At 33.3% G+C, this 10,207-nt stretch overlaps 1 long non-coding RNA gene across 1 annotated transcript; it reads right to left on the bottom strand.

Annotated features, from left to right (window-relative positions):
• Positions 1-407: 407 nt before the first annotated feature.
• Positions 408-9,459, bottom strand: LOC143042676 (uncharacterized). The gene is made up of 4 exons (XR_012968085.1): positions 9,303-9,459; positions 5,317-5,386; positions 2,433-2,478; positions 408-430 (listed from the first exon to the last, which is right to left on the bottom strand). It is a non-coding gene; the product is annotated as an uncharacterized LOC143042676 (long non-coding RNA).
• Positions 9,460-10,207: the final 748 nt, after the last annotated feature.

Genomic DNA, 10,207 nt, shown 5'->3' on the forward strand with positions numbered 1-10,207 from the left:
TAAAAAATAGAGTAAAAAGACAAAATCATAAAGAAGAAAGAAAATGTTAAAAGAATAAAGAACACAGAATTGAATCATATAACATTTATCTATAAAACAATAATTACATACTGGCAACATAAGTATGACATAGTATCATGACGTCATTAAAAAACCAATTTCTACAATGAAATTAATTAAACTTTGAACTCTGTTTATTGTCTGTTGCTAAAAGACTCCATAATTGAATCATTACCAGAAAAGGAACAACAACCCATATACCGTTAGGAATAAGGTATATAAATATTTCTTGCATTATTGTATTTTGTACCCGCAATGGTCCTGCTCCGCAATATTCTGTAAACATTACAAAATACAGTACGGTCTTCCAGAAAGTCATCACTGATACGGTGAACGCCATCAACCGTGTGTGCTTGCTCTTTTGATAATGCTGAAAAAGATTAATATTATGTTTGCTTATATTCCACTAGTGTGGTGTAACAAAATAAAAAATTATACAGCTTTTCATCGGAAAATTTTAACTTTTTATGCCCCACCTACGATAGTAGAGGGGCATTATGTTTTCTGGTCTGTGCGTCCGTTCGTCCGTCCGTTCGTTCGTCCGTTCGTCCGTTCGTCCGTCTGTCCCGCTTCAGGTTAAAGTTTTTGGTCGAGGTAGTTTTTGATGAAGTTGAAGTCCAATCGACTTCAAACTTGGTACACATGTTCCCTATGATATGATCTTTCTAATTTTAATGCCAAATTAGAGATTTGACCCCAATTTTACGGTTCACTGATAGAAAATGATAGTGCAAATTTCAGGTTAAAGTTTTTGGCTTCAGGTTAAAGTTTTTGGTCAAGGTAGTTTTTGATGAAGTTGAAGTCCAATCAACTTGAAACTTAGTATACATGTGCCCTATGATATGATCTTTCTAATTTAAATGCCAAATTAGAGTTTTGACCCCAATTTTACGGTTCACTGAACATAGAAAATGATAGTGCAAATTTCAGGTTAAAGTTTTTGGTCAAGGTAGTTTTTGATAAAGTTGGGGCATTCGTGTACTGAGGACACATTCTTGTTCATTCATAATTTTCATCTGCAAACGATGTGTCATGGAAGCAAACCGCATTTTTTTGATGATTTTTTTTACCTTAATCATTTATGGATAAGTTAAGCATTCATTATGTCATTCTCGTATATTTATTTAAACCTTTATTGATGTGTATCGTACATAATAATTAGAATATGTGATATGATAGCCAATGATACACCAAATTATAATGTATTCTCGTCTTTAAATTTTGGTAATGTACTTTAAAAATTGTCTATATGCCTTTTTGTGTTTCTTTGATACATATGATGTGGGTCTGTACTTATACATCCCGTCATTGTGCTATTGTAATTTTTTGTATTCTTGCCTTTCAGTTTTGCAGTGTGCTTCCTTTTTACATAGGGGCATCGGTGGCCGTGTGTCTAAGTAGTAACTACTATAATCACTAGCCAGTCAACACTTAGGTTGTGAGTTCGAACCCCGCTCGTGCGGATAAAATAGACTTCAATCTTAATTGACTATAGGATTGTCAGTTTTTCTCTGAAAGGTCGTTGGTTATCTCCGGCCATATATATTTGTTTGATTTAAAGTGATTAAGATTATAGCATAATGTTGACTGTAGTACCCCTATTTTTGACATTTTCACCTATTACGTGTGTTTGTTTTGTTAACACATTGTTGACAAGTGAGAGGTTTAGGTAGCTATAAAACCAGGTTTAATCCACTGTTTTCTACAGAGAAAATATCTGTACCAAGTATATATTGATTATCACATGGAGAAAAATCATATAAAGAGAATCAGTGTACACATTATCCACAATATGCATGCAACATGCAGATACAGAAAATTATTTTGTTTCAAAATGGGAGCTGTCAACACATATTTCTTGGTTTTTTCCAACATCACTATATAAACATAAGGTGTCAGACCACCAATTAAAAATCCCTATCTGTTCAACCAAATTTTGCAATTTTCACAGCTTTCTAAATATTTTACCTTAAGTTTAACTTCAAGGAAACCAGGTATATCCTGAATTGTACATGTATCACCTTCCTACATGCCAATTTTCAACCAATGTTTAAAGTCTTGTAACAAATTTCTGATTTTGAAAAAACAGGTACTACCAAAATAACTCCCGGTTTTCTGGAAATCTTAAATTAGTGTACTATGTAGCGCATTAATCCTGAATTTTTAATGCAAACTCATAGACAAGTGAATTTTGGCTCAAAATAGTCTAAATATATTTCCCTTTCACCAAAAGTTTCATTTCTGCAAATTTGTTGGTTAGTTTAAGTAAACAATGACATCAAAAGCACTATTTTGTGTCAAAGTAGGACTACTTTTACATACGTTCTAAATTGGAGGGAGTAATTGGTGGTCTGACACCATAATAAACATACCAATACTATAACTAGTACAGAAAGAACCACTTCTACAACATTTAATCTGAAAAAGTAAAAAGAAAATATCAAAATAGAAGGTTTTGTCTGTCTGTTTGTTTGTTTTGGTTTGTTTTTTGTTTTGATAGTTTATTTGAGTTTTTTATCGTGTAGTTTAGAAGTCAAAAGAAGCCATTTACGGATGAATCATGGTTTTCATTACGTGTTGACTTTTGTTAGTGTCACACAAATAACTGAATACATACAATTCCATCCGGCATAAGATCGAGGGATAGCCCGAGGAATCTCGAAGTTTCTGGATTGTTGCCGGTATGGTGTGTGTTACTTTTGTCAGCCCGCTGAGTTTATAGTTGTTTTGTCGTCGAATCAACCATGTCAACATTGACGTTCAAAAGTGGGGTACATATTGTGTACACTACCGACACAGGAGGTTTGATGAAATAGGAATATATCAAACTATATGACCAACTTGGTATTTAATTTTAATAAGGTAACAAAGATTCTGCTATAATGTACTTTCGATCGCTTATAGGTTTAATCTTCGACTGTTCGCTAGTACTATATATCTTCATGCCTTATATATCATGTACTGTAGTACGCCGCTAGATTAAAACTGACGTGGAAAGGTAACACATGGCCAGCGAAAGCTCTTTTTTTGAGAGCCCAGGTGGTCGTGTGGTCTAGCGGGACGGCTGCAGTGATGGCGATTTGGTGTCACGATATCACAGTAGCATGGGTTCGAATCCCGGCGAGGGAAGAACTAAAAATTTGCGAAAGCAAATTTACAGATCTAACATTGTTGGGTTGATGTTTAGACGAGTTGTATATATATATATTTTTAATATAATTCGACATAATCTAATTAGACCTTAGCTAGGAATCAGAGCAAAACAACCAAAATTGCTTTTAACTAGCAATGGAATTATTAATTGCTTCCAATCAATTTGCAAGCAACATGGGAGACAACTCAATTAGCCTTAGTAGTGATGAAAAACCAAAACTGAGTTATTCACTGTGCTGCAGTTGTTCTTTTGTCAATTCGTTCTGTGATCATATTGTAATTGAGGATAATGGTAGTCCAACATTTCAATAACTTACTTTTTTGCCAATTAATATCCAGCTCCACTAATCCGAAAAAGAATAGATGTTAGAGGGTCTGGATTGGGGGGAGGGGTCTGTTATTCTGTAAACATTTAATTTTCACCCCTTTTTCTCTAATCTTCAAAAAATTCGACCACGGATATCTCTATTCTTCATTTTTCTTTTGGCCCGTTATTCTCTAATCTTCATTTTAAGGGCATTATTCTTTAATCATTTAACCCCATCCAAACCCTCATGTTAAAGTTAAATAAAAAAAAAATTACGAGATTTGTGCTACAGTTATCTCTCTTTAAATATTTACGAATTTAGGAAATTGTTCTAGTTTATCATTTTTCATTTAAATGAATCCAAACTTATTCGCCACTGGGTTGGTAATTTAAAGGCAATTGACTGATTCAACATGTTGACAGTTAAAAACAGGGGTCGGGAAGTTCAACAAGGGGGGTGGGGTCATATGTCCATATGTTTGACCTTCGAAGTCAAAAATGCCACACCAGACATCTAGTAAATTTTCGATCAACACTCAAGTTTCCGTTTCCAAAACTCCTTTAAAATGGAAGATAACAAAAGGAGTGTTAAAGTCATAAGTAAAAAATAAAACCTGCATCATTATGACAAAAAAAAGACCATCTACAAAACAGCTACTAAATTAAAACCGAAAACTAGACTTAGGCGTACTGGTGTACGTGGATTCGATTCCCGTCCTATGCATTCCTTTACAAGGCTGATGCAATGTTTTTTTCTACGTCGAAAGAACCTGCCGATTAAGTCACCGGCTTGCTTTCTTTATAATTTTAACCTCACAGTCCAAAACGCCTGTTTTCGGGATATACAAGGACAGTTTCGACTCTCTACAAAACAAATACTTAGAGTTTAGTATGACGTCCATTATCACTGAACTAGTATACATATTTGTTTAGGGGCCCGCTGAAGGACGCCTCCGGGTGCGGGAGTTTCTCGCTATATTGACGACCCATTGGTGGCCTTCGGCTTTTGTCTGCTCTATGGTCGGGTTGTTGTCGCTTTGACACATTCCCCATTTCCATTCTCGATTTAACTACCATGAAATTTAACTTTAAAGACAGAGCTACCCGAACCCAAAATCCGGGTATGCTTTCTATTGCTTCGGGAGGGTAAACATATATCCTGCACCACATGAGGCATCCCAATTCTTGTCTTTTTCACTTGGCAGAGGGTACTCATCTTGAATATGCACGATATATTTAAGCCATGTTTTTTTCTGCACTCGGAACGAGCTTGACATGTAGTTGAAACCCAAACTCCGAAACAGTGGTGACGTTGCTTCGCTAAACTATTGGTTAAAAGTCAACGTAGCGTAGTAAAGAGGACGTAACCGCTGTTTCGGAGTTTGGTTGAAACCCATATGTTGACCACGAGGTGAATTTTTATTACTGGTTCTTTGTGTCGGTTGGTTGCTGTCTTGTTGACATACATTGCCATCATCTTATGTATATTGATTTTTTTTTATTTCCTCTGTACGTAAATAAAAATATGTAAATTGATCTATCAATCGAAAAACAAATACCAAAAAAAATCAGTTATCTTTCAAAATATCGTGTGCTTTATTACGAAATAACAATTATCATTATTTAGGAAGCTGCAAATCAATCCGTAAAAAAATAATTGAAATAAAGAATATTTATAAAATGATATCACCACCAAAAAAAAAAAGAAACGTAGAAAAAAAATTGAAACAGTTTTTGAATAAGAGATAGTCGAGTGTACGTTCCTACAAACTGTCCATAAATCCATAAATACATACAAACTTATTCCTCTAGAAAAGGAATCCTCTTCGTCCATATAGCGTCTGTCTACTATTATGTAATATTTATCTAGAAAAGAAATAAGCTTCAGTTAGAATTAAATGTGGTAGTTATCACATAAAATGCATTCTGGGAACAATACTTTTTAAAGTGTACATGCATCAAAACTTGCCATTAAGGTAATCAACTTCCTGTATTGATACTTACTTTTTGGTGTACACTTTTAAAGATTTTTCCAAGTAAGGTTTTATAAGCCACGAATGGTTGGTCACTTGAAGAAAGAACTATGAAATATTATATTGCAACCATCGGACCCCCCCCCTTTTTTTTATACGCCACTGCTGGGTAAGTTTACTCGGCATGCGACAGAAATTGTTCCAATAGCACTCATAAGAATATAAGAACAGAAATAGGAATATCGATTGTTTAATTAAGAGTTCTTAACGGAAAGCATGACATTTATAAACACAAAACAGTACATAAATAATTTATCAAAATCGATACGAACACCTTTTTTACTCATACAAAACAGGTTCAAAAGAGAGGTTTCCAACCCCGGATAAAAAGGGGTTTCCAACTACATGTCCCGATTCAAATACATTGATGTTCGTCCAAGAGCTGCAACTCCCCCCCCTTTTTTTTAGATCCGCCAATGTCAATATAAATACCAGAGACATATAATACAATTGTATTGTTGTTAAATAATTTCGTTCGATTATGTCAACACGTGCATGTTTATGTTCATTTAATGGTAGTCCAATGTCTGGACTTTATTTCAATTAAAAATAAATGCTTCGCTGAGCGCAGCCTGATACGACCGCAGATGTTGAACCCTGAACAGTTGGACCAAATTTGGACACAATATTCAAGCTCGATACTGTCTGAATTTGGATTGTTATCAAATTTTTGACAAAATATAGGTTTCTGACACAAAACTTATATATAGATCTTACAAATCTATTGCGCAATACTGTGCATTTAAAGATTTCTTCTTGAAACTAATTGAAATTTTGAAGAAAAAAAAATGAATCCCTTAAAAAATTTGGAATCCCCCCAAAATTTTTTAATCCCTCATAGGAGCAACTACTCCCACACTCAACCCCTGTCTTTCCTTTGTAGTATGGAACCTTGTAGTACAATTTCAGAGATATCCGTACAATTAAACACAAGTTATTATCTGGAAACTAGATAAATGTTCGTATTTGGCCCTTTCTGGCCCCTAATTCCTGCATGAATGGGGCAATAACCCCCAAACTCATTCCCCGCCTTCCTTTTGGGATATGGAACCTTTGGTACAATTTCAGACAGATCCATACTCTTACATACAAGTTATGTCCAGAAACTACAAAAATGCTCGTTTTGGCCCCTTTTTGACACTTAATTCCTAAACTGTTGGCACCAAAACCCATAAAATGAATCAAAACCTTCTACTTGTGGTATTAAACATTGTGGAACAATTTCAGAGCAATTGAAATACTTATAAATACACAAGTTATTAACCTTAAAGTAGAAAAATGCTTGTTTTGGGCCCCTTATTCCTTAAAGGTTGGAACCATCATCCCCAAAATTAATCCCAACCTTTCTGTTTTGGTATTGAACCTTCTTATTAAATTCCAAAAAGATCCATTCACGTAAACTAAAGTCATTGTCCGTAAACCAATATGTCTTCAGACGGACGACGCAGAGGACGACGACATCATAGTATTACCATTATGGTATACCCCCCCCCTCCCCCCCCAAAAAAAAAAATTGCGGTCGTATAATTGCATACGTATATACTTAATTACAACAAATAACACACTAGCATAGACAATAGAGCCCCGAAGTCACATGTTATTGGACCTATTAGACACCGTGGTCATATAATTATTCATAACTTCTACGATATTCGAACCTATTTTTAAGAGGGCCGCCGTGGGGGGTTTCTTTATTAATAAATTCTTTCGTTTTTCAATTCCGCAATTTTTCTTTCTTTTTTATTGCCTTTATTTTCAATTTTTAACGTGTTTTTTTTTTTTTTGGCACCGATTTTTTGTTTTTTTTTTATGTTTGACTTCGCTGATTAGTTTCTATTCTGTAACCCCCATTCAGGGCCTTATATTATTAAAATCTCTTTCATAACAGTCACATGACTTTTTTGACGTTGAACTTGAACTTGGCTGCCATGTACTGAGCTACCGGGTTAATCCTTGACCATTTTAGTCAATTACACATAAAAATGTAATGAATGTCCGTTAAGTGGTCAAGAACTTGAACTTGACCTGTAAAACTATTATTAAAGTCTGACCGCAGTATATATTAAACAAATAAATGAACATTCATCAGTTTAATTCATGTAACTTCTATTTCCATAATATAATGTACGTCGTGTAGGCGAATAATTAATAGAAAGAAGAAAACACAGACGTCATTTTCCCATAATTCTGATAATTTTACTCATTTTAAACAACGTCATTAACACCGAGTAAAAACGATGTTGTACTGAAAATTATCACAATAATTTCGTATTATATATTTTATATAATTAAGTGGGTGTTGGGTGGAAAACACAATCAATAATCATATTTCACTCTAGATATGAATAGTTAGAAATCAGTATTAATAAAAAAAAACTGCATTATTATTATTATTATTATTATTATTATTATTATTATTATTATTATTATTATTATTATTATTATTATTATTATTATTATTATTCAGAAATTATTATTATTATTATTATTATTATTATTATTATTATTATTATTATTATTATTTGGTTAAATAATTTCACTCCATTTATTTAATATTTTTTTAAACAAAATATTTATTTTTGATGATTTTTACAAAAACTAAACAAAAAAAATCTATTTATTGCAATTAGATCTATAAGAAATGAATTCTTGAGAAATTGTCATGTTGCAAATTCTCTCATCCTACTTGACAAGCTTTCAAGAATCAGCGTGAAAATAACTATAGATTTTGCTCGGTTCTTTAAGCTTAAAAAGTTCATTTATGCGTCCTAAAGGATATATAAATCATTCCGATATCATAATACATGAAACATGTTTTTGTTGGCACTTAATAAATCGAATAATAATTCAATTTTCTCTCCTGTTTTTCCGACTTCGGCAAATTAATGTTTTTCTCCTTTGCCTGCCTGTCGCTGCATAGTAGCATTTTTAGTGACTAAGCTTAATAAAAACGAACCAACAAATGAACCCAAGCAAATATTTCGGATTTGTTTTCGTCAAGGAAATTGTGATAGTTAAGTAGAAAGGAGTAAGTTCAGTAAGACCCCTTTTTGGCCCCAAAATATAGCAGTTTTACAAAATTGTTAAAATGTAAACTTTTAGTTATTTATTGGACAGAAGAATGCTTCTGCTACTTAAATATGGGCAGTTTTTTACGATATACAATGCACATATATTGGCATCGATATTTTATTATTTTCTATCAATGTGCATTGTACTATCCATATCCGTATACTGAAAAATCCTACAGAGCAAAAAAAAGCAGCCAAACCCTTTTTGAGGCCAAGTAAAGTTGTCTTTGAATTAAGTACTATGTACCTTGTTTAAGTACAATGAATTATGTTTAGGTGAAAATGTTTTCTATTTAAATCATATTGCAAGAACCAAAAGTTGGCCTGCATTGGTACCGGCTGTATTGCATGCATCTGTCAACCAGCATTCGAATAGTCATTTTTTTTTCTAATATCGTGTTAGGTTGCTGTCGCTTTGGTGTTGACATGTTTAGTTGATACTCTCTTTTTTATACCACTAGTATATACATATGAATAAAGAGACGTGGTAGGTATCCATCAAAGACTAAAGGACAATCACAGGCCTTCAACAATGAGCATACCCCATTCAGTTTAATAAGGGATAATTTATTACGAAATGTGAATCAATTCAAAAGTAAACACCAACAGCCTGGTTCATGCCGGCTACAACATTCATCGGAAAACACTATATATGGGATAACACAGAGGTCAACTTACCACAATCTCTGAAATAATTACTCCAGACTTTGAACATACACGTTAAGAATGAAATAGGGTCCAACATGTATGTGTCGGTGTGCTTACCATGTATGTACCGAACTTATAAGTACATGTGTACCACACATTTTTTTTTATAAATATCACTATCGTTATATCATATCGTTTCCTTTTAAATATATATAGTTATCTTGATATCTCTAAATATATCCATGCTTCTATTTATTCTGTTTTAGAGCAAGGTCAGGTCGGTTTTGTAATATATTTTGGGTCATGACAAATTTTCAAATCCGGTCAATCACAGGCAAGAGAATATTTGTTTAATAAAACCAAATACTTGCATACTTTGTAAATCTAATATGGCTTGCAGTTTTTTGTCTGTTTCGACACCAAAATGAATATTGTTCAACAAGTCTACCTCTAGTAAACTAAATATGAGAAAACAATGTAGGAATCTCAATCAAATGGAAATTAAGGATATTCGTATAAAGGCCGAGTAGGTCCGGTAAGGGCCGATTTTGTCCTCAAATTTCAGGTTCATCGAACGAAAGATTTTGGACACTTTTTAAACTCTTAAGTGTCTATTTATATAATAATTTGATTCAATTAGGTTAAGTAAAAGATTTTAACTGATTTAGTGATTAAAAACGCTCCGATTCAAGCCTAAATATGAAAAATCTATCAAACATGCCAAAGTCTGGAGTAATTATTTCAGAGATTGTGGTAAGTTGACCTCTGTGTTATCTCATATATAGTGTTTTCAGATGTTTGTTGTCAAAAATGAAAGTGGGCGCATTCGTGTTCATCCTCCAACTTTATATAAGTTATGTATTATCATCAAATACAACTTACATTTCAATATTATGAATGAACACGAATGCGGCCACTTTCATTTTAAGACGGAT

The sequence above is a fragment of the Mytilus galloprovincialis genome, chromosome 8, assembly GCF_965363235.1.
Source record: "Mytilus galloprovincialis chromosome 8, xbMytGall1.hap1.1, whole genome shotgun sequence".
Taxonomy (NCBI): Eukaryota; Metazoa; Mollusca; class Bivalvia; order Mytilida; family Mytilidae; genus Mytilus; species Mytilus galloprovincialis.